Source organism: Acomys russatus, chromosome 22 (genome assembly GCF_903995435.1).
Source record: "Acomys russatus chromosome 22, mAcoRus1.1, whole genome shotgun sequence".
Taxonomy (NCBI): Eukaryota; Metazoa; Chordata; class Mammalia; order Rodentia; family Muridae; genus Acomys; species Acomys russatus.
The window spans coordinates 197,391-223,584 of NC_067158.1; the positions used below are offsets into that span (position 1 = coordinate 197,391).

The 26,194-nt window shown below is 43.2% G+C and overlaps 1 pseudogene; it reads left to right on the forward strand.

The window, feature by feature from the left end:
- Positions 1 to 26,194, forward strand: LOC127205492 (proliferation-associated protein 2G4-like; annotated as a pseudogene).

The window sequence follows — 26,194 nt, forward strand, 5'->3', positions numbered from 1 at the left end:
ATGGCTCCTCACCACTCTGGATCTGTCCGTGGCTCGCCGTCCCCACTGCTGCCTGGCCAGGGACTGATGTGGGCGGTGGAGAAGCGTTGGGCAGTTGGGAAGCCGTTGGCTGTTGGGATTCCTCGAGTGGAGTCTCGAGATGACAATGCACTGTAATGTCATTACAGGGCCCAGGAAGACTGAATCTCAGGGCCCTGATGGGCCAGTGTAACCCGGGCACCTGAAGAGTTTGGGATGTCTTTGACAGATCCCAGGGTTGGTCTGCACTTGGTGGCAGAACTAGAGTGGCTGTCATGGGGAGTTTCTGAAACTGGGCATAAGGACCAGTCATGCCAAAAATTTTAAGCAAACCACGGCCTTTTCTGGAATCTTTCCCGGTGGGTGCCTCTGCTGCGCCCACATCGATACAGTGACCACTCAGATTCTGCAGGGGACTGATGCCAGGATCACAGTATATTCTGCAGATGTTCCAATCACATAAAGATGGTGTCCTGGCAAACGCTTTACTTATGGCAGAGGCAAACAGATCTCAAAGTTCAACGCCAGGTGGGGGAATATCGTGCAGTCCTGTTTCAATCAATCTTGTTCAGTATGTACTGTTGTTCAGGTGAATTAATCCCTGATTATGGAATTCCTGATTTGATTCAAGTATTATTAAAGGTTAAATTGTTTTAGATGTTCTAAAACAATTTTAGAGAGTTTATGACTGCAGTAAATACCTTTGTGGACCTCCAGATACCTCATTAGGGGATAACTTTGAAGCAGATTTGTGGCCTCAGATAAGACTTCACTCCAGATGGCACCATGAATCCTGGTATTCACCATAAATACAGGCAAGTTAGGTTAAACTTCCCATGAGCCCAAGATATAATGGGGTTACCTAAATATGTCTAAACTAAGCATGAACCTTAATGTCTAAATATACAAACTGTTCTGTTATAGTTCTTTATACCTTGCCAATTTGTGGCATTATGTGCTGTCATTTTAAATGTATTCTGTTTCTTCGAGTAAAAGACAGAAAAAATTATTGTCCTGAACTCATTATGAACTAAGAGATAGTTGGAAAATGTTTAACTGTGTCAATTCTAATTGAAAAGTCATATATCCTTGTAAGTTTTAGACCCTGTTAACCTTTATGCCTCGTCAATCTTTGTCACCCTGAACTTACTATGAACTTATGTAATGGATATATAGATAAGAAATGTTTACTTTTAAAACATGTGTTTTAAAAAAATAATAAAATGAAATAAAAAATAAAACATGTGTTTTAGAATTCATCTGGTTTTGTTATTAATTATCCCTTTTTTGACTATGAGGTAATTACCTCCCTTTCCTCAGAAGTATAAGTACAGTTACCAACAATAAACGGTATTCAGATTAGGAAGCTTAACTTCATCCAGCTGCAGTTAAGATACCTAACTTCATCCATGTTTTCTGATGAAGGTATGAGTATATGAGTGGTTTATTTTTCTGTCTCTCTATTATTTCTTATTTCCCTGCAGATTAGCAAATAAGTTATCAGACTCAAGGTTTTACCATCACCCTTCTAGGGCTATCAGGCCTAAGTTTACACTAGCTTACTGGAGATCACTGCAAAGAGGCCAATCTGCAGATCAAGAAGCCCCCTTTTAAGACCCCTCTGAGGTTTCTGGATAGAAGCTGCTTTTACAGCTTTTGAAGTCAGTTTAAGTTTTCCTCCTTGGCCACAGTACAGCTAGTCTCTAGAGAAGGAACCCTGGCTTCTTTCCCTCTTTGTTCTTTCAATCCTGAGCATTTGTTTGAGCCATCAGCTAGGCAACCTGCTAGCACTCTGTTTCAGTCTGCCTACCTGTGATGTCACTGCATGCCTGCCATGGGGTTGTTGCCCTGCCCAGGGCCATAGAGAAGAATAAACTCTCCTCATGGTTTCTCTCTTATTTTTCCTCTCTCTCTTTCCTATCTACTACTTTTCCTCTCTCTACTTCTTCTCTGTTCTTACTCTTCCTTTCTCTCTCTGTCTCTGTCTCTCTCTGGGGTACTCGTTTCTCCCTTTCCTTCTCCCCCATGTTCATCTAATAAACCCCTCTACAACATAATATTTGTTGCCTGGCATCTTATTACCTTACTATCTAATTATTAAATATAATATTGGTGCCCATGACTCAGTTACTAAACTGGATGTCCATTCTATTGTCTTCACAATAGAAGCCCATCTTCTTTTACTGTCCATAACAAATTTCTCTGATACTCTCCTATTTCCCGGCTACCTCATACTAACCTAGCCGCTTACCCCAGGCCACCTGTGGAGAAGCCTTCCTGACCAGCTTTCAAGACTACCACTGAGGTAAACAGATGCTCTCTTGGTTTGCAGTCCCCTCTCCTACCCCCCAAGCCCTAAACTTGGCCCCTAGAGCAGTCAGGCACTGGGCTTCCTGTCCCTACTGCCTGCACATGGGAAAGGTCTTAGATCTAAGCCCAGCCAGGTAAAAAATAATGCTGCTGCACTGTGACATTGCATGGTTCATTTGAGGCTGGTAGGAAAAGAGATTGTACCCCATAGGATGGGCTTGGGGTAACGAGATGGTGCCTGCTACCACTACTCTCCACTTCATGACCAGCTTGTGCATTCATGTTCTTCCAGAGTGACTCCAAACCATTTCTTGGGTGCTTGAGGAATGCTTGTTCTCTTCCATTAAAAAAAATTATTGCACATGGTCTGTCCACATGACTGCTAGCTTCCTGCCACAGCCCTAGCCCCTTCTCCTTCTCACCACAGGTATGCCAGAGATTCACTGAAGATGCTCATGCACAACCCCTGAGTCCAGCCTGGCAAAAGTGGGCTAAGGAAGGCTAGGGGCAGGGTCAATCACCTGCACACAGTGACTGGTTTCTAGCCTCTGGACCTCAGACAGGGCAACTTTGCTTTCTCTAAGACTATATTTTCCAACTCTTAAAAATAATGATCATCAGATCCAAGATGGTAGCAAGCAGTGTGGACCCTGTTTAAAAGCTCCAGTAAACAATTCAGGGAATTGAACGGAATTCTTAACCAGGAACACCAAGCTCCCCACCCCACTACCGCAGGAGGACTCCACAGTTCAAAAGGCCCGAAATACAGAAAACCTGGTTACCCATGCACACGGGAGGAGCACCCAGAAGGCTGTGGACACTTTGGCTTGACCTAGCACACATTCTGAGACTCAGGACAAATACAGTGGAGCTGGGGATCACTGGCTTGAGAGACCCAAACTACAGGGATGGACTCCTGCCATCCAGATTCCTGAAGCATCAGAGTTTCTGGCCTAGGTAAATCATGAGAAAATGGATGAATCTATCCTCAGACTCCTTCCACCCAACTCTGGAAGCCACCTGCCAAAAACAGAGATGGAAACATGACTAAAGACAGGGTAAAATCATACACAAAGAACCCCAAAACAATATGGTGTCTCCAGATCCCAGCAATCCCAAAGAAAACAACCCAGAGAAGTCAAACACAACAGAAATACAAGAAAATGACCTCAAAGCCTTAGTAATGAGGATGTTAATGGAGGAAACAAATAAAAATCGTAATCAAATACAGGAAGACACAGCTAAACGGACTTAAAAGAGGCCTATAAAAAGGCACTGGAAAAAATTTCAGAAAATTACAAGCAACCAGATGAAGGAAATCAATAAAACACTTCAACTTCTGAAGGCCTATAAAGAGGCAATGGAAGAACCTCAGAAATATACAAACAACCAGATGAAAGAAAGAAATAAAACAGTTCAAGATCTGAAGATGAAAATGGACTCAAGGATAAACACACAGACAGAAGAAAAATGGGAAGGTAAGAGCTCAGAGAGGAAAGCAAGCAACACAGAGGTGAGCCTGTCTAACAGAATCCAAAGATGGAGGAACGAATCTCAGGTCTAGAAGATACATTCATAGATCTTGAAGCAACCCTTAAAGAAAATGGTAAATCTGAAAAAATCCTGACACAGAACATCCAAGAAATCAAGAACACCATGAAAAGAAGAAATCTGAGGCTAATAGGCATTGAGGAAAGAGAAGATGCCAGACTCCAAGGCCCAGAAAATATTCTCAACAAAAAATCTAAAGAAAGAGATGCCTATAAACATACAAGAGGCCTAAAGAACACCAAATAAAATAGACCAGAAAAGAAAAACTTCCCGTCACATAATAATCAAAACACAAAATATACAGAACAAAGAAAAAATATTAAAAGCTGCAAGAGAAAATGGCCAAATAGCATTTAATGGCAAACCTATCAGAATTACACCCAACTTCTCAGCAGAGACCATAAAAGCCAGAAGGGCTTGGACAGAGATCCTGCAAACCCTAAAAGACCACAGATGCCAGGCCAGACTACTTTACCCAGTAAAACTATCAATAACCATTGATAGAAAAAACAAAATATTCTTTGACAAAACCAAATTCTAACTGAATCTATCCACAAATCCAGCCTTACAGAAGGTACTAGAAGGAAAACTCCATGCCAAAGGGACAAACTACAACCAAAACTACAAGGAAATAGATAAATACACCATCGCAAAAACACAAACACTCTACTGGAACTAACATCAAAATTAAGACTCTTAACAGTCACTGATCATTAATATCACTCAACATCAATGGTCTCAATTCTCCAATAAAAAGACACAGACTAACTGAACGGGTGCATAAACAAGATCCAACATTCTTCTGCATTCAAGAAACACATCTCACCCATAATGATACGCATTACCTCAGGGTAAAAGGTTGGAAAAAATATTCCAGGCAAATGGTCACCAGAAGCAAGCAGGCGTAGCCATTTTAGTATCGAACAAAATAGGCTTTCAAACAAAATTAATCAAAAGGGAAGAGGAAGGACGCTTCATACTCATCAAAGGTAAAGTCAACCAAGATGACATCACAATTCTGAACATCTATGCTTCCAATACAAGGGCACCCACATTTGTAAAAGATCTGCTAAACAGGCATAAACCACACATCAATCCCCACACAATAATAGTGGGAGACTTCAACACCCCACTCTCACTGAAGGATAAGTCATTGAAACAGAAACTAAGCCGAGAAATAACATCATTATCCAATGCCATGGGTCAAATGGATCTAACAGATATCTATAGAACCTTTCACCCAAACAAGAAAGAATATACCTTCTTCTCTGCACCCCATGGACCCTTCTCCAAAATTGATCACATCGTAGGTCACAAAGCAAGCCTCAATAGATACAAGAGGATTGAAATAATACCTTGTATCCTGTCAGATCACCATGATCTTAGGCTGCAATTCAACAACAACAGAAATAACAAAAAGCCTACATGCACGTGGAAACTAAACAACTCTCTGCTAAATGACACCTGGGTCAGAGAAGAAATAAAGAAAGAAATCAAGGAGTTTCTGAAATTCAATGAAAATGAAGGAACAACGTACCCAAATTTGTGGGATACATTGAAAGCAGTGCTAAGAGGAAAATTCATAGCACTAAGTGCCTTTAAAAAGAAATTGGAAACATCGCACATAAGCATCTTAATGACACAACTGGAAGCCCTAGAAAAAAAAAGAAGCAGAAACACCCAAGAGGAGTATACGCCTGGAAATAATCAAACTCAGGGCTGAAATTAACAAATTAGAAACTAAGAAAACAGCCCAAAGAATCAATAAAACCAAGAGCTGGTTCTTTGAGAAAATCAACAAGATAGACAGACCATTAGCCAAACAAACTAAAAGGCAGAGAGACAGTATTGAAATCAACAAAATCAGAACTGAAAAGGGAGACATAACAACAGACACTGAAGAAATACAAAGAATCATAAGATACTACTTTGAAGGCATATATGCCACAAAATTTGAAAATCTAAGGGAAATGGATGATTTTCTTGACCAATTTCACTTGCCAAAATTGAGTGAAGAACAGATAAACAAACTAAATAGTTCCATTACCCCTATAGAAATAGAAGCAATCATTGATAGTCTCCCAACCAAAAAAAGCCCAAAGCTAAATGGTTTCAGTGCAGAATTCTACCAAAACTTCAAGGATGTGCTAATACCAATACTCTTCAAGCTACTCCAAAAGATAGAAATAGATGGAACATTGCCAAGCTCATTCTATGAGGCCATAGTCACATTGATACCTAACCCTCACAATGACCCAACAAAGAAAGAGAATTTCAGACCAATTTCTCTTATGAACATTGATGCAAAAATACTTGCAAAATGAATACAAGAACAGATCAAAGATATCATTCACCATGACCAAGTAGGCTTCATTCCAGGCATTCAGGAATAGTTTAATATACGGAAATACATCTATGTATAATCCACCATATAAACAAACTGAAAATAAAAAACTACATGATCATCTCCTTAAATGCAGAGAAAGCATTGGTTAAAATCCAACACCCATTCATGTTTAAAGTTTTGGAGAGATCAGGGATACAAGGCACATACCTCAACATAATTAAGGCTATATACAGAAAGCCAATAACCAAAATCAAATTAAATGGTGAGATACTCAAGGAAATTCCTCTAAAATCAGGAACAAGGCAAGGCTGCCCACTCTTTCCATATCTCTTCAATATAGTACTGGAAGTTCTAGCCAGAGCAAAAAGGAGATCAAAGGATCCAATTGGGAAATGAGGAAGTCAAATTATCCTTATTTGCAGATGGTGTGATAGTGTACATAAGTGGCCCCCAAAATTCCACCAGAGAACTCCTACAGCTGATAAACACCTTCAGCAAATTGGTTGGATACAAAATTAACTCAAAAAAGTCTGTACCCTTCCTACATACAAGTGACACTCATGCAGAGGAAGAAATTAGGAAAACTACACCCTTCACATTAGCCACAAGCAATATAAAATATTTAGGAGTTACTCTAACCAAGCAAATGAAGGACTTGTTTGAAAAAAATTTCAAAACTCTGAAGAAAGAGATTGAAGATGACATGAGAAGGTGGAATGATCTTCCTTGCTCATGGATTGGGAGAATTAACATAGTAAAAATGGCCATCTTCCCAAAAGCAATTTACAGATTCAATGCAATCCTTATCAAAATACCTACACAATTTTTTAAAGACATTGAAAGTTCAATTCTGAACTTCATATGGAAAAACAAAAAACCCAGAATAGCTAAAACAATCTTGTACAATAAAAGTTCCTCTGGAGGAATCTCCATACCTCAAGCTGTACTATAAAGCAGCAGTAATTAAAACAGCATGGTACTGGCACAGCTGATCAGTGGAATCAAATCAAAGACCCAGATATGAATCCACACACATATGGTCATTTGATTTTTGACAAAGAAGCCAAATATATTCAATGGAAAAGGGATAGCATCTTCAACAAATGGTGCTGGTCTAACTGGATGTCTACATGTAGAAAAATGCAATTAGACCCATATTTGTCACCACACAAAACTCAAGTCTAAGTGGATCAAAGACCTTAACATAAAACCAGAGGCATTAAATCAGTTAGAAGAAAAAGTGGGGAAGAGCCTGGAACACATTGGCACAGGAGACAGCTTCCTGAACAGAACACCAACAGCCCAGGCCTTAAGGTCAACAATTAATAAATGGGACCTCATGAGGCTGAGAAGCTTCTGTAAGACAGGAGACACTGTCAAGAGAACAAAGCAACAGCCTACTGACTGGGAAAAGATTTTCACCAACCCTTCATCTGACATAGGTCTAATATCTAAAATATATAAAGAACTCAAGAAACTAAACACCACCAAACCAAATAACCCAATTGAGAAATGGGGCTCAGAACTAAACAGAATTCTCAACAAAGAAATATCAAAAGGCAGAGAAACACTTAAAGAAATGCTCAACCTCCTTAGTCATCAGGGAAATGCAAATCAAAAACAACTCTGAGATTCCATCTTACACCCAACAGAATGGCTAAGATCAAAAACTCAAGCAAAACCACATGCTGGCGAGGGTGTGAGGAGAGAAGGACACTCCTTCATTGCTGGTGGGAATGCAAACTAGTACAACCACTTTAGAAATCTATCTGGTGCTATCTCAGAAAACTGGGAATAAGGCTTCCGCAAGACTCAGCTATTCCACTCCTTGGAATATACCCAGAAGATGCGCCAGCACACAACAAGAAAATTTGCTCAACCATGTTCATAGCAGCCTTATTCATTATAGCCAGAACATGGAAACAGCCTAAATGCCTCTCAGTAGAAGAATGGATAAAGAAACCGTGGTACATTTACACTATGGAATACTACTCAGCCATTAAAAACAAGGAATTCCCGAAATTTGTGGACAAATGGATTGAACTAGAAATGATCATAATGAGTGAGTTAATTGAGAAGCAGAAAGACTCAAATGGTATATACTCACTTATATCTGGACACTAGCCCAAGGGGCATGCCCCATAAAAGTAATCATTCATCAGGAAAGTAGGTCAGAGGGGAGGACATCCTATTGGGTCTCTAAGTGAGAGAAGCATGGGAGAAAGGGGAAATAGAAGGATCCAGAGGGTCCTAGGAACCTATAAAAAGAACATTATGATGGGTGGATCTGGGCCCAGGGGTCCTGCTCAAGCTATGGCACCAGCCAAGGACAATAAGTGCAGTAAACTTCGAACCCCTACCCAGATCTAGCCAATGGATAGGACGCTCTTTACAGTTGAGTGGAGAGTGGGGTCTGACTTTAACACGAACTCTGGTGCCCCATAATTGACCACGTCCCCTTAATGGGGAGGCCTGGTGGCACTCAGAGGAAGGATAGCAGGCTACCAAGAAGAGACTTGATACCCTATGAGCATATACAGGGGGAGGAGGTCCCCCTCAGTCACAGTCTTAGGGGAGGGGAGTAAGGGTAAAATGGGAGGAAGGGAGGAATGGGAGGATACAAGGAATGGGATAACAATTGAGAGGTATATGAATAAATTAATTAAAATATATTTTAAAAAAGATTGTTTCTTGGGTGTGATGTTTAGACTATTTAAAACTTAAACTGTTTATTTCCTTTTAGATTAAAAAAAACATCTTATTGTACCCTGGTTCTAAATGTTTCTTTTTTCAGAGTTATGTAAAGGTCTATTCAAATTAACAAGATAAATGCTGTTTCTCCTGTCATCAGCTAACCTGGATTCAACTACAGGCTTCCTGGCTAATGGGTTTGATATGGTTTTTATAATGTTCTACTGTATTAACATTCATTGTTTACAATATTAAAATTTAAATCACTGCCTTAAACCATGGTTAGCCTAAAATTCTTAATGTAAAGTTATGGGTCATATAAAACTGTTCTGCTCCTTTTGGACTGTACTTTTGTTTTTAATGTTCCAACTTATCAGAGATAAAACCTAAAGTCTTAGTCTTTAAGTATTAAGATAAACTATACTCAGAGTTTGTCTATTTAAATATTCTTAAGATAAACGAAACTGCCATCTCATTGCCTTCTTAATTAAAAAAGCAAAGGATGTTTCCTGATCCCTTATATAGAAACTGGTAAAATCTTTAAAACCCAAGAGGAGCCTTCCCAACTGGCTCAGTTACAGCCAACTATACTCCAGGCCCCTGAGGAAAAATATAGGTCTACAATGCCCCTTCACGCTGGGGTCCAGCCCGAGTCAGCTCTGCCAGGGACTTGTTTTAGATGCAGCCAAAAGGAGACAGCTGCAACCAGAATAGGACACTGGTCCCACAGCCTAGCCTGTTGGCAAATTTGTCCTATGGATGTCACTGCTCACACACAGGCTTGTTCTCTGTGCCAAGCCACTGAAGGTTCAAGCGTCACAAGAGCTTTAAACATTTCCAGCCTTTAAGCTCCTTGACCTGGTGGAGTACAGATGGCTCTTAGATTCAGCAGCCTCGCCAAACAGGGGAATGCTACAGGTCTGTTTTAAACTCATACTCAGGCTAAGTAATCACATGGCCAGCTTCTATCATGGGAGACTTCAGATACCTTCCCAGCCCTCTTCATATATAGGAGACTAAACTTTAACTGTCAGGTCTAGACACAGTCTACCTTGTTACCATTCTTTTAGCTAAAGGACAGAGACTCCTTACACCAATCTCACTTATGTTTTAAAGCTTCCAGAAAGGCATTTTATGAATGTTAGAAGGTCTACAAATGTGTTTTAAGTTGGTAAATGTGAGTTATAGAGGTCAACATGTCTAAAAGATGCTTTATTTCTTACGGTTGCTATTCTATTGTTATATTAACTGTTCAGAGGGTTGACGCTGACCAATGGAGCTCTAATTCATTGATCTAATTATGGTGAAACATTCCACTATACGATCCTATCATAGTTTCAAGATTTTAAATTCCCTTTTGTTTGTCTTTTTCTTAAAGTGTCTCTCATCGTACTATTAACACTTTAACACAAAGTTCTTTTCCCAGGCCTCTGCTGTGCTGCATGTCTACTGCCTTTCCCTACACTGTGTACATGTCTAACAATGTATATTTCACTGCAGATTTCAAACAGTGATGATGCTAAATTTATCTCCCTTTATGAACTTAGAAGGATTCTTGTAGCTACAGAAACTCCACCTCTCAGGTCAAATGAAATCCAGATAAGCACTGTGAGTCAACAGCTAAGTTTCTCACCTATCCCCTATCTCTGAGGGTGGGATTCCTCCCACTCTTCACTGGTTTTGACACTCCCCTTTCCCTAACTACCCAATTGCCACCTTTCTGTACCCAACACCAGCTGAATTATCCCTTCTTTATCACGTAAATGCTTCCCTTTGTTCAAGAGACTGTTGGCACCTCTCTAGTTCACTGGGAGTGGAGGTACCCAACCTCTTCACTGACCTACAACTAGGATAGTTCCCACTGTGTGAGAACTGGCACAGTTGCACCAACCCACCCACCCCCGGCTGTCACCGCTGCCTCTTGGCCTCAGAAAAATTCCTAGTGCACTAGGTAGGTGACTGTGTCCCTGGGCCAGCTCAGCCACTGAGCTGTGCTCTTTGGTCACTGTCCAGTACTGATGAGTCACTGGAACAGTCTGTGCACCTGTTCTTTGTGTCACTACCCATTTTGAGGGCTGGTATAACAGGTTACTGACCTCATGTCCCCATGGGAAATGTCCAGTTGCCCGTTCCTTCTGATATGCATTTGGGATGTCTTTTAGAGAATCTCAAAACCCTATGCCCACATTAAGGGCTTCTAAGCTTACACATCTCTGCAACCAAACTTGGACAAATCCAAAACTTAACTGTTTTAATTATTGCCAGCAATTGGGTAAAAATGGAAGGACATTCCCATATCCAGACCTTTTCTTTGCTCTCCCAAAATTTTCATGAATTGTCAGCATTGCCTCAAGTGGTTTTTTCTTTGCTCTCCCAAGAGTTTCAAATGTGCACCTAAAGAGAGTTTTCTCTCTAACCTACTAACTTTGTCTTCTGCCCATGTGTGTGTGTGTGTGAATGTTGAGACAAGAGCCCCCTTGGGGACCATGTTTATGTGGAGGAGATGTAACGTGTATGAAAGCATATGCTCATGCATGGACCAGAGGATAGATGCTTGTTCTGTTTGTTCATTTGTTTGTTTGTTTGTTTGTTTGTTTGGGGGGATTGGTTTTTGGGTTTGTTGTTGTTGTTGTTGGGTTGTTTTGTTTTTGTTTTTTTCTAAGACAGGCCCTCTCACTGAACTGGACTGTTTGAGCTAGGCAGCCTGGCTACCCAGCAAGCTCCCAGGATCTGCCTGTTTCTGCCACAAGGAACAGCCATGGCCAACTCTTAGGTGGATTTCAGATCCTTGGGCTTCACAGGGATCCACGTTCTCTCACCTCCTGAGTTGCCTCCCTAGGCCCCACCTGGATTTCCAACATAGGCTTGGCTATCAGCCTGCTGCTGGGAGTTAGGCTAGGTGGCCAGAGAGCCCCAGGGTCACCCATCTCCGTCTCTATAGCAGCAGAACTGCAAATGTTCACCACCATGTCCAGTCTTTTATGCTGCAATCAACAGATCCTCATGTTTGCAAGGCAAGCACTTTGCCCCCAGCCCAGCTGTGTGCTTCTTTTCATGGCATCTTACAAATGAAGCATCACCAGGCAAAGGTGGAGACTTACCTGACCTCTCTGAAGTGTTTAACCAGGCAGGGCTGGGAACTGCCTCAGTCAGCTCTGCTGCTAACGCCTGGAGCCTCAGCTTTTCTGTAGTCACTGTCACAGCCAATAAGTGTTCCTTCCTGTCCCCTCAATTTCAAGTCTGTGGCTTGGGTTACAGGAGAATGTCACAGTGAGCTTGAAGACCCACAAACACTGCATGTGTGTGTATAGTGTATGTGTGTTTTGTTCTATCCCTCTCCACATGGAGAGTGTCTTTACGGCAAGCCTCCTGACTCTGCTGTTCACCCACCACAGGGCTGTCACAGGCAGCACACAGTCACTCCTAGGTTATATGTCTTTCTGGAACTTTGAACTCAGGCCCTTATGTTTGAACAAATGTTCTTGGTGGTTATCTAGCTCTTAGCTAGAACTAGCCCAAACGTACTTTTTTTAGATGAACAATTTGAGAACAAGTTGCTGACGCGAGCCGGGCGTGGTGGCGCATGCCTTTAATCCCAGCACTCGGGAGGCAGAGGCAGGTGGATTGCTGTGAGTTCGAGGCCAGCCTGGTCTACAAAGTGATTCCAGGATGGCCAAGGCTACACAGAGAAACCCTGTCTTGAAAAACCATAAAACAAACAAAAAGAAAAAACCAAGTTGCTGACACTATGACTTACTGTAATATTGAGGATGATCTTGACTTCTGATCCCCCTGCCTCCACTCCTAGGAGCTGGGCTTACAGACAGCTCTAGGCATCAAGCCCAGGATTCATGCATCCTGACAAGCACTGAACCAACTGAACTACATTCTAGCCTAAGAATTTTGATTTTCTATTGTTCACTGTTACTAATCAGAAATACAATTCATTTTTATGTTGACAAGGTACACTGTTAAACCTGCTCTTTCTAGTAGAAATTTTTCTTAGAATGTCTACATAAATTATTACATGATCTTTGTGGAATTTTTCTTCTTTCCACTCTGCATACCTGTTCTTTTTCTTGCCTTTTTACACTGACTATGCACTCCAGAACAATGCTGACAAAAGTGACAATAGACCAACCAGGCCAGGTCCTAAAATGGTAGGGAAAGTGTTGTTCTTTAAGCTTGAGGCCCACAGATCTGCTCATAAATGCCCCCTCAGATGATCAAGCCATACCTTCTATTGTGCTCCTCATAGAAAGTTTTTAAATTTTTATTTATATTGATTTTAGAAATAAGTGTCTTGGTAGTCCTGCATTCATTCCTTGGACAATTTCTACTTTGTCATGATGCATGAATACTTGTTTCTTTTGGGGGTTGTTTTTTGTTTTTGTTTTTCCAGACAGGGTTTCTCTGTGTGGTCCTGGCTGTCCTGAATTCACTTTGTAGAGCAGGCTGGCCTCAAACTCACAGAGATCTGTCTGCCTCTGCTGGGATTAAAGGTGTGTGCCATCACATCCAGCTTTGTATATGTGTTTCTATGTTTATATTCCACTTGCTTATGCTAGATTCAGATTGCTGGAGTCTATTCTTGGAAGCCCAATTGAGAGTCAGAGTCCAGAGTCGATGCAAAAGCAAAGGAATTTTATTGAGCCAACACACCAGGGTCCACCAATATCTAAGGAGATGGACACCTGGAACCTTACACTTAAAACTGAATACTTTTACGACCTAATTCATGTGGGCATCGTTCTGTCTGTTGTCATTGTTCTTGTAATGTCTTACTCTGATTTGGCATCATGGCAATGCTGACCTCGGAACACAACAGAGAAATTTCCCCTTGGCTGTTCCATATGCGCAGTGTGTCACAGAAGCTTTATTACTTACGTAAATTTTGCAAGAACTCTACAGTGAGGATATCTGGTGTTCTTGGTGGAAAATCCCCAATTTTAGATACAGGAAAAATGTACCGGTACAGTCTCTGAGGGCACAGTGCATGACAAGGGGAAAGGAAGGAAAATTAAGGTATGAAAACCCTTATTGCCTAAATAATGCTTCCAGCACACGGATTCACCAGTTTCCTCAGCTTTAGCAATAGTGAAAGAAGCAATGCAGCTGGGAGTGGTGGTGCACATCTTTAATCCCAGCAAAGGCAGGCCAATCACTGTGAGTTCAAGGCCAAGCCTGGTCTACATATGAAGCAAGTCCATGACAGCCAAGGCTACACAGAGAAACCTTGTCCCAAAAAACAAACAAACAAAACAAAAGCAATGCGAGTGGTATCAATAGAATGTTTGTAATGACCAGTACAATATTTCTATTTTTTTTCTTTATTGAGGGTTATTTGTCTCATGAAGTATAGAGTGTAATAATCAAACTGAGATAGTAAATATTTCCATCTCTTTGATCATTAACCGTGCCATACTGGAATTTTCATATTTTCTAGTCATTTTTAATATATCAGATTGTGGGGGAGGAGATTCTTTTGTTGTTATTTGTTGTTTTGGGGTTTGTTGGTTGGTTGGTTGGTTGGTTGGTTGGTTGGTTGGTTGGTAGTGGTGGGGTTTTATTTGGTTTTTTGGTTTTTTGAGACAGGCTTTCTCTGTGTAGCTCTGGCTGTCCCAGACTTGTTTTGTAGACCAGGCTGGCCTCAAACTCATAGAGATGTGCCTGCCTCTGCTTCTCGAGTGCTGGGATTAAAAGCATGTGCTGCCACACCAGCTGTTCTTTTGTTTTTGAGATACAATCTCACTAATTGGGCCTGCCTGGTTTAGAGTGGAACTCTCTTTGTAGACCAGGCTGGCCTTGAACTTGCAGTGATCCTCCTGCCTCAACCTCTAGAGTGCTGGGGTTACAGGCATAAGCTAACATGCCCAGCTTTTGTGTTTTCACAATACATCCTTTAGCTCACAGTTGCTCTGGTCTCAAACCCACTGGAGGCATGCTGCTATGCTGGGAAACCACAGATTCCTGAGAATGTCTTTCTCTCCACTGCATCCTTCAGCAAGAATGGACTTAGCAAAACACATATGAGCTCAGAAAAAGAGGGACAGGAAAGGGGAGGAGAAGGGAGGAGAAGCCAGGGCAGAGGAGGGGATGTGTTGGGGATGGTCTGATGTATTCTGGTGCTAATTACTGCTTGCTGTCTCTGTGACCCACCTTTTGCTTAATAAAAAGCCATTCCACCTGGGCAGGGCAAAGGAGACAGGTGGGGCTGAGAAAGAAAAGAGGAATTCTGGGAAGAAGAAAAAGAAGAGGAAGGAAAAATACCCTAGGATGAGAGGAAATCCGCCATGGGTTAGATGGGGGAGAAACACGTGGCAGGTGTGGATGGAGATTCAGCCCAGATGGAGAACATTAACAAGTATTTGAGATTATGGATGGGAGGTAGCTTGATAGAAGTTATTAGAATAGATGGCATGGGGCATGTGATACCTTCCCCAATATGGGAAGTAGTTTAGAGGATTACTGTCTGCTCTGCTCCAGGTTAACTAAGGCTATTTTAAAATATAACCAGTATCTGTGTCTTAATTGATTACCACCCGGGTATATCAGTAATATTAATAATACAGATAATTTAAAAACAATAGAGATACATATCTGCATCACTATGGCTCCTTGGCAAATATCATATTGCCTGTGCCAGCTGTGTTGACACAGTGCGGTGGCTTTCTCCTGAGCTCGCTGTTTCCCCTCCTTCTCCAATGACCTTGTTCTGAGAGACCTGCCTTCTCCCTAGAAATCCACATTATTCTATAAAAATGACAGCGAGGTTTTCTTCAGATCTCTTCTTTAAATCCACACTAAACTGAGTCAAGACTCAGGAGGCAGAGACAGGAGGACCACAAGCCCAGGGCAGCCTGGACTACATAGCAAGATCCAGACCAGCTGTGGGCTTCATAGTTAGACTGTCACTCATAAACCACACCGCACCCAAACCATTTATAACCCTGCCATACTGTTTTATACTTAGTCCGCATGGGTTCTGCTTAACCCCTTTTTGTAATCCTGGCTGGCCATGAAGTCACTATGGAGACCAGGCTAGCCCTAAGATTGTGGCTTCTGCCTCTGCCTAATGATTAAATCCTGGGATTAAATTCCTTCACCACCATGTCTGGCTTTGTCTCTTTCCTTAGTGGCCATTGCTGTGCCACACACATAACTCACTGGATGTTTCAGCTGAGACAGGAACAACTGCACATCGGAGCTCTCTGCAGAGGTTACGACAGCCACAAGATCATCAAGAACTGTGAAAACTAGGCCCAAGGAATCAGTATTGGTTGTGGGAGGTGACACTGGAAAATGCCCCTGACAGCAGAATGTCCAGAGTGAGACTGCAATCCTGCTTGAACTTGTTTTAAACATTAGTTACTGAGCATATGACTAGTGTCACACTGGAGGCGCCGACAATCAGACTTTGGTAGGTTAGTCATTTGGTTGGCTCCTCTGTGTGGAAACACAGCTGCTTCTCCCTGCATTTGGTTTGAAACTAGCATCCGAATGGCACTCATCACTCCCTGCATGCATTTTTTAAGGGAGACATGGCTAATTTTAGGATTAAGAGGGGGACATATGTCGATACCATATATCCTCGGAGAGCTAAGGTGTAATTCAGAATGGAACTCTACCCACTTCAGAGCAGGGTGTCTGGCTGGGCACATAGCTCAGTTGGTACAGTGCCTGTCTATTATGTGTGAAGCCATTCGTTCAGTCCCTGGCACCACCACCTAAACCTGGTGTGGTGAGACATGCCTGCAACCCCAGCACACAGAATGTAAAGAGAGGAGGATGGGGAGTTCAAGGTCATTGCTACTTAAAGAGCCTTTGCAGCCAGACTGAGCAACAGAAACCCCGCTTGGTGGGAAGGGTAGAGGTTTGGTTCCTTAGCAATTATAGAGTATAACATGGAAAGAGGAAAGTGACTTGAGAGAAGCCACTCGGCAACATGGTCAAGGGTACTATCACAACATACATCCTTGCTCTGATGTGACAATGTAGAGACAAACCCCATAGCCAGGCACAGAGCTTGCTACACACCTGTAATCCAACACAGGCAAGGCTGAGGCTAGCCTGGGTTATACAGTGAGAGCCTATCCATCCTAGCTGATGCAGTCTGCAAAGTAGCTAACCTCTAAACTGTCATCAAAAACATTGACACAAATACAGAAAGAAAAAAAAACTTTCATAACCTTCAGGTGTGGAAACATGACTGTAGACTGCCATCCTGCATGAGATGCTCGGACAGAAAAGGGACCCTGAGCAGAAATTAATAAGATCCATATAAAGTATGACATTCTGTTAATATTATGCCATTATTTCATCAGTTATGGTAAGTGTGCCACATCTGGATGCTGACAAAGCTAGACTAGAGTGTCCTTGCTCCTTTTCTGGACTCTGAAGCTATTCTAAAGTTCAAGTGATTGGTTTGGTTCTGGTACTGAGGCTTGAACCTACAGCCTCCCAAGTACCAGGCCAGTTCTCTACCGCTGATCCACAGCTTGGCTGCACACTTGTTTTTATAAGTGTGCTTCCATTGCACGGTGCTGGTGACAGTTTTGTGGGAGCTCTGGCCATCTACCTGGCTTACTACCCAAATCTGTCCTTGGAAGAAATGCTCAAGAGATCCAATTTCATCACTGCAGTCAGCGTCCAGGCCACAGGAGCATATAGTCCTCTTCTCTTATCCATACAAAAAGGACCTCCCCCATGTTCTCTTTTGACTGCTGCTAACCCCAAATAAATATAAACTGGAAATAAAATGCACATGGGTGTGGCTACTCTTGGCTCACAGTTACTAGAATGTGTCCTTCCTTTATAAGTGTTATGTTCATTTATAAAAGTATCAAGCGTTCTTTGACTTAGTGATGCTTTCCTATTTCACAGTCACAATAGCAACCAGAATCAGATACCACCACCAGGATCTGTACAAACAGCACCACTATTTGGAGAGCAGCAAATGCTAGTGTTGGATGTACACTGTACAGTAGGGGTGGGCAGCAGCATCGAGCCAGAGCAAAGAATTCCCAAAGGAAAAGGATAGCAATTGGCTCTCCCAAGCACATTCTGAGAATTGCCTGATACCTCTAGCCAGATGTGACTCAATTGATAAGAGTACGTGTGTTTGTCTGGCATGCATGAAGCCCAGGCTTGATCCCAGCACTGCCTAAACTGGAGGCGCAGCACATGACTCTAATGCCAGCACCTACGAGGTGGAGGCAGGAGGATCAGAAGTTAAAGCCAACCTCAGCTACACAGCCACTCTACATTACATGAAAATCTGTCTCAAAAATTTTTAAAATTTAAGAAAAAATTTTTAAAAGTAAAATAAGATGGCTCAATGGTAGAGGTGCTTGCCACCTGCCTAATTTTGATTCCTGGGACAGAGCCAACTCCTGGCAACCTGTTCTGCTTACATCTAATTCCACTTCCTGAGAGCTGGTTTTGCCAAAATCAGGACTGGACCTTAGGAAGGGACTCCTGCTATTTTGGGACAGCACTAGTACCCTGTGGCCAGGGTAGACACTACATTTTCTCAGGTATCTTTACTAAAGTAGGATATGGACAAGCAATTCTGAAAGAGCTCATCTTTCACTTTAAGGCAGAAATATGAGATTGGAGGAAGCTGGGGAGTTTTGAAAAATGGTGGGAAGCAGCCTGAGTGAGAACGGGATGAGGCAAGGCAGCAGCCGTATATGACCACAAGGACTAACAGAATCAGCTATAAAAACCACTGTGTCCCCAAAGCAGCTATATGGAATACACTACAGCTCCTCTCATTGTAAAGGTACAGATGATGGCCTTCCCTCAAAGCTCAGACCGTGGACTACCACACTCATGCTCTAGTAAGCAGTTTAAGGATATAGACCATCAGCACTCTTCCTAATGACACTCACACAACCAACGCAGATGTTTGTGTCCTTCCTTCTCCCAGCTGCCCGTTATCCACTGTCATCACAGGGCAATTTCCTCAGCACTGCCTGGAGCACTGTCTTGTGGAAGTACAAGGAGCAGCCTAGGAACTCTTGCCCAAGTCTTGCCATAGATAATGGCTTTTTTTTAATGTGAAACAAGTTATTTCTTGGTTAGTCTCTGAGCATGAGATCTTGACCCTGCCATCTTCCTTAGACTCCAGGCCCTGCCATTCTCCAAAGAGGTGAGAGTGTGGGGTGAAGGCGAAATCGATAGAGTCAGGCAGAGGAGGCTGATTGAGTTAGCTGCTGCTAGACTGAGCTTCAACCTGGGAAGGTACCCAAGAGCAGAGGCTGCTCCCCAGGGAAAAGAAGGGCTTGGTGTAGGGAGGGGAAGGAGGGAACAGGAACCACAGGGCGCAGTGGAGGGATTGTGCAGGGAAGAGGTTGAGGGATGATGACAAAGAAGAGGAAGGTGGGAAGACACTGGAGAAGGGAAAGAGAAAACTGGGGAGTCCTGAAGGAGAGAAGAGGAAGCACTCTTGGCCCTTCAATTTACTGTGCATCCTTTCTCTTTCTCCACAGAAACAGCCAGCCTGTGCCTTTGTGGCCTATTGGGCTGGTTTACAATCTCACACCAGCCCTCTTGAGGGTTGTCAGGAGGCCTCTGGGGAAGACACTGCAGGAGCCTCAAACACCTATTCCAGGTCTCTTTCCCAGTTGATGTGTCTATTTTGGACACCACATTATTTCCTGCTGTGATTTCTTTTCAGGCTTCTCATTTGCACTTTGGGGTAAGCTGTGACATCCGCTGGTGCCCACAGGCCCCTCCTGCACACTGCTTGTCCTCCTGGGGTGCAGGCACCCCTCAGGACCAGCAGCAGCCCAGCCAGTACATGGAGTCTTATCAGGGCCTGCCCAAAGATAGGCTTTCGTGGAGAGGGACAGGAGGTAGGGCAGAAGGAGGCTAGCCAGAATAGATTTCTAGGCAAGGATTTGGTAGTGATGGTGGGTGATGGACAGGAACCTGGTATAAACTGTGCCAGCTAGTGTGTGTGTGTGTGTGTGTGTGTGTGTGTGTGTGTGTGTGTGTGTGTGTGTGTTTCAGTGTCACTGGTCTTTAGCTATGTTTGAACAATGGCCCTTTAGAGACGATGATGAAAATGCACATCCCAGAAAATGTCCATAGCAAACTCCCAGGTAAACTCCTTGTAATTTTAGGTTTGCACACCTCCCGGAGTTGGATAGCCCCAGGTTAAAAGTCCCACTGGAAGGTCCTGGGTACTTATGAGTCCATCCCTCCTTGATGGTGGCATCCTAGCCAGACTCTGAACTCCCTTATTCCTCTCCTCTCCTCCCCTCCCCTCTGATATTCCTCATTATACTTAATCAATATTTATTTTTTAAAAGTCTCTGTATGTGTAAGTATTTCACACATAGGTATGTTTTAAGCTGCATCCCCAGGGCAGGGCAGCTTCCCAGCACTCCCTTCTGGCTTATTGCAAGGGTCCTGCGGGCATATGGCAGTGGGAAAGGCATTCGTTGTATTAGGTTCTAGCAGGCTTAGGTTCAAAATTCAATTTAGTAGGTTTTGTTTTCCCTGACTTCTCTCTCCCAATGTACATTATAATGACAAAGCTCCCATATGACAAAATGAGAGCGAAAGCAGAGGCATCTTTCACATGTTTGTCATCACTAGAGGGGCTCTTTTTTTTTTTTCACTTTTAAATCACATGTGCCTTGTCTGTTGACTTTTAGAATGGGCAGCATCCAATAGTTTATTGCTTTTAAAACTTTTTAAAATCACATTTTAATTTATGTGTATGTGTGTCGGGGGTCATGACTGTGGAGGTCAGAGAACTGTAAGCAGGAGTTGGCTCTCTCCTTCCACCATGTGAGCCTCGGGGCAGGATTCTCTCTCTAGTCAGGCTTGGCAGCAGGTTCCTTTACCTGTTGAACCATGCCTAATTTTTGTTTTTAAAGTAACGTTAACTGCTGTGGTCTGAATATTGGTGTTCCCTGCCAAAACAAAGTCATATGGTAGAACCAAACCTTTTTTGTTTGGTTTTTGGTGTGGTTAGTTTTTTTGTTTCTTTTTCTGAGACAAGTTTTCTCCCTATAGATCTGGCTGTCCTGGAACTCAGAGATCCTCCTGCCTCTGACTCCCAAGTACTCCTCTTCATTTCAAACCCCCAAAACAGATTTCCCAGTTTTTTTTTTTTTTTTTTTTTTTTTTTTTTTTTTTTTTTTGCTTTTGTTTTGTAAAGAACTATCAAATGTAGGCTTTTACAAGTCATCTACAGGCTAAACAACATGGCTGAAGGCTAATCTTGGCTTGTAGGTCACCCTGGAGTCATTCTCCATGTGGCAGAAAGCACTTTAATCTGGAACTTATGTCCTGCCAGAGCTGCAGGCTGTGCTAGCTTGAGTAAACTTCGTGCTCTCACCTGCGTGACAAAGAATTCTGTTAAAAGCTCCCGAAAGCCCCTCAGTTTGATATCTCTGTCTCTTTTCTTATCCTAATAAGGAAATCTTGTTAGTTGAACTGGCTGGTTAATGAGAAGTGCCAGACTTACACAGTGAACAGGGATTACCACTCTTGAAAGGATAAGAATACAATAAGCATTTGGTTAACTGGAATTCTCCAGGGTCAACTGGAAAAATTCTTTCAATCAAAGTTATTGCTGAAAGACATTCTAAAATACAGTGTTGCTTCCTGCCTTTCTAAGCACACAGGATGTCCCCAGCTAGAGGAACCGATGAATCAATGTCTGGAGATGGCCCTGCCACCTGGCCTGCTGGAGTTTCTCTCAGCCAATGGCTGGTCAGAGCACAGTGGTACCTGTAAGTAGAGGGCATCACAGCTGTCCCTTGCCAGCCTCTTTGGTCTGAATCTAGACTCTTCCTTATCCTAAGCTACATGGTTTTAGGCAAATGTTGCAACCTTTCTGGATGTTACTTTCCTTGTTCATAAACTGGAGGCAACAATATGGTCCCACTGAGCTGTCATCAGAACTAAGTAAAATGAAGGGTGCTAAGGGGCAGCAGGACATCTGGGATGTAGTGAGTGCTGGAAAAATGGAGTCACTATTCCACTAGGGATGCAAGTATTTTTATCACATGAAGCCCACGTAATTCTCTAGCTTTTTCTTGGTAGAGTTAGAAAGCCAACACACTAACCGCCAACCTCAAAAGCCATTTGAGAAATCAGCTATTGCAGAATTTTTCTACTCCTTTCCACCCTTACCTGTCACCATGAAATAGACACCAGCTTTGGAATCAGAATCATACCCTCGCTTTTGAACCATCATACTAATAGTTGATTCCATCAAGGGTCATCAGGGGGCCAGCAAGGGGCTCAGGAGGTAAATGCATTTGTTGCCAAGAACCTGAGTCTGTACCCTGGGACCCAGACGGTAGGAGAGAATGGATCCTCACAAACTGTCCTCTGACTTCTGCATGTGCCCTGTGGCCCAGGTATTCCACTTTCCTCAAAAATAATTAAATAGATAAAATGCAAAAAGAAAAAAATCATTAATGAATCATCATGCCTGCACAATTTGGATTGGATGGGATATCCACACAATTGAGTGTATTTTTCTTTGTGTGTGTATATATGTGAACATGTGTGCAGGTGCCAGAGGAGGCCAGAGGAGCATGTCAGATCTCCTGGAGCTGGAGCTGCAGGCTTGCTGTGGGGGTGGGGCACTGAACTCTGTTCTTCTTGCTCTTCACTTCTAAGCACCTCTCCAGTCCCTCATTCACCAGCTAACCCATAGCAGAGAAGCTGACAGACCCGCCATGGTCAGAGGATGGAGCTGTTAGCACCAGTCCTGTGGGATCCCTGCTCCTCATCACAGCCCTTGACAACCTGACCACAGCTGGCCTGTGCTCTGAGGGAGGACCAGTGTCTAGGAGACCACGAAGGCAGAGGAAGCATCTTAAGCTAAAAACCGAAGAGATATGAGACTAAATGGAACATAAGATTTGAATGTGTGATGCTGGATCCTAGACAAAAGAAAAACATTACTGGGGGAAATGGATAAATTTTAATATGAGTTATTAAACAATACATTATATCCACATTAAATTCTCTGGCTAATGTAAAATAACATCTTTGTGTTCTTTAGAAACTCATACTGAAGTATTTAAAGGCAGAGTCTTTAATGCCTGCAACTTATTCTCAAAGGGTTCTCAGAGAGAAAGCAAGTACAACTGTGCAAGGAAGAGAATGTGAGCACCTATGTAGCAAGCTGCTAACATATGGTCACCTGAGCAAAGAGAACATGGAGTCTCTGTATTCATCTCAAAGCTCTTAAGTGAATTAAAGTTATTTTAAGATAAAGATATAAAACAAAGCTCAGCAGAGGAGTATGTGCCTGACAAGTAAAGGGAACAAAACAACAGCAAAAACAGCCAGTCATGGTGGAACACTCCTGAGACCCCAGCACTTGGGAATTCAAAACAGGATGATCAGCAGTTCGGTCAGCCTCTAGCTCAAGGCCAACCTGGCCTACATGAAAAATACAGAAACAAAGCAACCAGGCAGATGCGGAGTGCCACTTACAGGCAGATCCGGGGTGCCTCACCTGCCTGCATCTAGCGAAGCAGAGCCCTCACGTGGAGACGGGTGGGAACCCAAGCCCCACGGCTTCTGCTCTTCACTCAACTGACAGAATGCCCCTCTGAGGGCTGGGAAGAAACTAAGTGAAGTAGCCCATGGCAAAGCCCACCAGAGACTTATTCATGTACTCTCCAAGTATATGCTGGTAATAGTCCAGAAGATGGAAACAAATGCCTGAATGCACTGGTCAGAGTGGTCCATTCTATGGGAGGAATGGCATTAAGTTGAGGCAGAAGGACAGGAAGGAGGAAGGGCTTGGCAACTTGGGTGGTAGGACAGCCAGAACAAAAGCCCTGGGGTGGGCAAGTGGAATGTGTATGCAAGGACCTGCCAACTTCTCTTAGCCTTTAGGGCGGAAGGGACAGCGCAGCCCCAGGATAAATTGGACATTTGCAGAATGTTTGATGAGGGAACACGTGAATGGCTGGGCTCTGGCTCAGTCCCCTCTATCCCAGCCCTTAGGGCCCACAGTGCTATACAAAGCACTGCACTTCTCTCCTCAGAGCACAGAGCTGGAATAGAACTCTCTCACTACCCCCCCCCCCCAAAAAAAACGCCATGTCTCCTGTGTGGAAGAAACGGAGCACAGATTCAGTGCAACCTTGCTGAGCCCCTAGGGCCTGATAGGGCCTTGTTTTGTGCTTCCGCAGCCCCACAGTCTGCCTTGTTTATTTGTTCAGCAGGTTTATTTCAGCCGTGGCACAGCCTGTTCCAACTCTGGAACACTTATAAGATGAGTCCATTTTTAAACATCACACAAAATAAATGATTTGCTCTTGGAGCTAAAGGGTGGGGCTGCCAGGGTGGAAGACAGGTTTCTGGTCAACTCTGGGAAGAGTTTTGGCTCATCCTTGGATGGATTCTTTCCTTTTCTTGCCCATGGGAACCAAAGGGACCACAATAGGAATCCTTGCCTCTATTCCTCTAGACTGTGATATGGAAAGATTGGCACATTCAACTGTAAGATTTCCGGTTCTCAACTCTACCCTCATTAGTTCCATTCCAAAGCCTGGCTCCACACCACTGCGCTCAAGCCACAGCCTCCATCTAATGGATCAGTCTCAGGACAGAGATGTCAGAACTAGACCAGGGCCATCCCACCCCCTCTGCAGCAGCTTTCTTTCTCTTTCTGACTGTGAATTCTGCCTTTATCCTTCAAAGTCCAGCTGTCATCTTATCACCTCCAAATCCTACTGTCTTCTTTGAACTACCTGGTCAGCTATTAACAATATTGTTTTCAAAGCCCAACAAGAATTAACAGGACAGATAAAATGTTGACTTTCTTTGTTTTTTTATGACTAGACATTAACTCAGTATAGTGATGTCAATTATCTCAGTTAACCTGAAACCTTTATTTGTAGCTATGTAGATATTTTATCACCAAAAGCCTAAAAATAAATGATTAATTCATTCAACTGGGGGAACAGAAAAAAATACCCTATTTGGCCATCCCGCTCCCTTGCTTGCTCGCGCTCTCCTCACGGATTGAAGAGACTCTGGCTACAGCTTGTAGCTGGGAAGGGAGACGGAGGCCACGGCTCAGGGAAAGTGAAGCTGCAGCAGCGGTAGTTTGGGTGAAGACAAGCAGCAGGAGCAAACTATCGCCGAGGACCTGGTCGTGACCAAGATTAAGATGGGGGGCGACATCGCCAACTGGGTACTTCGAACTTTGGTGGAAGCTTCTAGCTCAGGTGTGTCGGTACTGAGCCTGTGTGAGAAAGGTGATGCCATGATAATGGAAGAAACAGGGAAAATCTTCAAGAAAGAAAAGGAAATGAAAAAAGGTATTGCTTTTCCTACCAGCATTTTGGTAAATAAATGTGTATGTCACTTCTCCCCTTTGAAGAGTGACCAGGACTATATACTCAAGGAAGGTGACTTGGTAAAAAATAGACCTGGGGGTCCATGTGGATGGTTTCATCGCTAATGTGGTTCACACTTTTGTGACTGGTGTAGCTCAGGGGACCCAGGTAACAGGGCGGAAAGCAGACGTCATCAAGGCAGCTCACCTTTGTGCTGAAGCTGCCTTACGACTGGTCAAACCTGGAAACCAGAACACACAATTGACGGAGGCCTGGAACAAAGTTGCTCACTCATTCAATTGCACGCCAATAGAAGGCATGCTGTCACACCAATTGAAGCAGCACGTGATCGACGGGGAGAAAACTATTATCCAGAATCCCACAGACCAACAGAAGAAGGACCATGAAAAGGCAGAATTTAAGGTACATGAAGTTTATGCTGTGGATGTCCTCGACAGCTCAGGAGAAGGCAAGGCCAAAGATGCAGGACAGAGAACCACCATTTACAAACAAGACCCCTCTAAACAATATGGCCTGAAAATGAAAACTTCCTGTGCCTTTTTCAGTGAGGTGGAGAAGCGCTTTGATGCCATGCCCTTTGCTTTAAGAGCATTTGAAGATGAGAAGAAGGCTCGAATGGGTGTGGTGGCATGTGCCAAATATGAGCTACTGCAACCATTTAATGTTCTCTATGAGAAGGAGGGTGAGTTTGTTGCCCAGCTTAAATTTACAGTTCTGCTCATGCCCATGCGGATAACCAGTGGTCCTTTTGAGCCTGAGCTCTACAAGTCTGCGATGGAAGTCCAGGACGCAGAGCTGAAGGCTCTTCTCTAGAGTTCTGCAAGACAAAAAAACCCAGAAAAAGAAGAAAAGGAAGGCCTCCAAGACTGCAGAGAACGCCACCAGTGGGGAGACGTTAGACAAGAATGGCGCTGGGGACTGA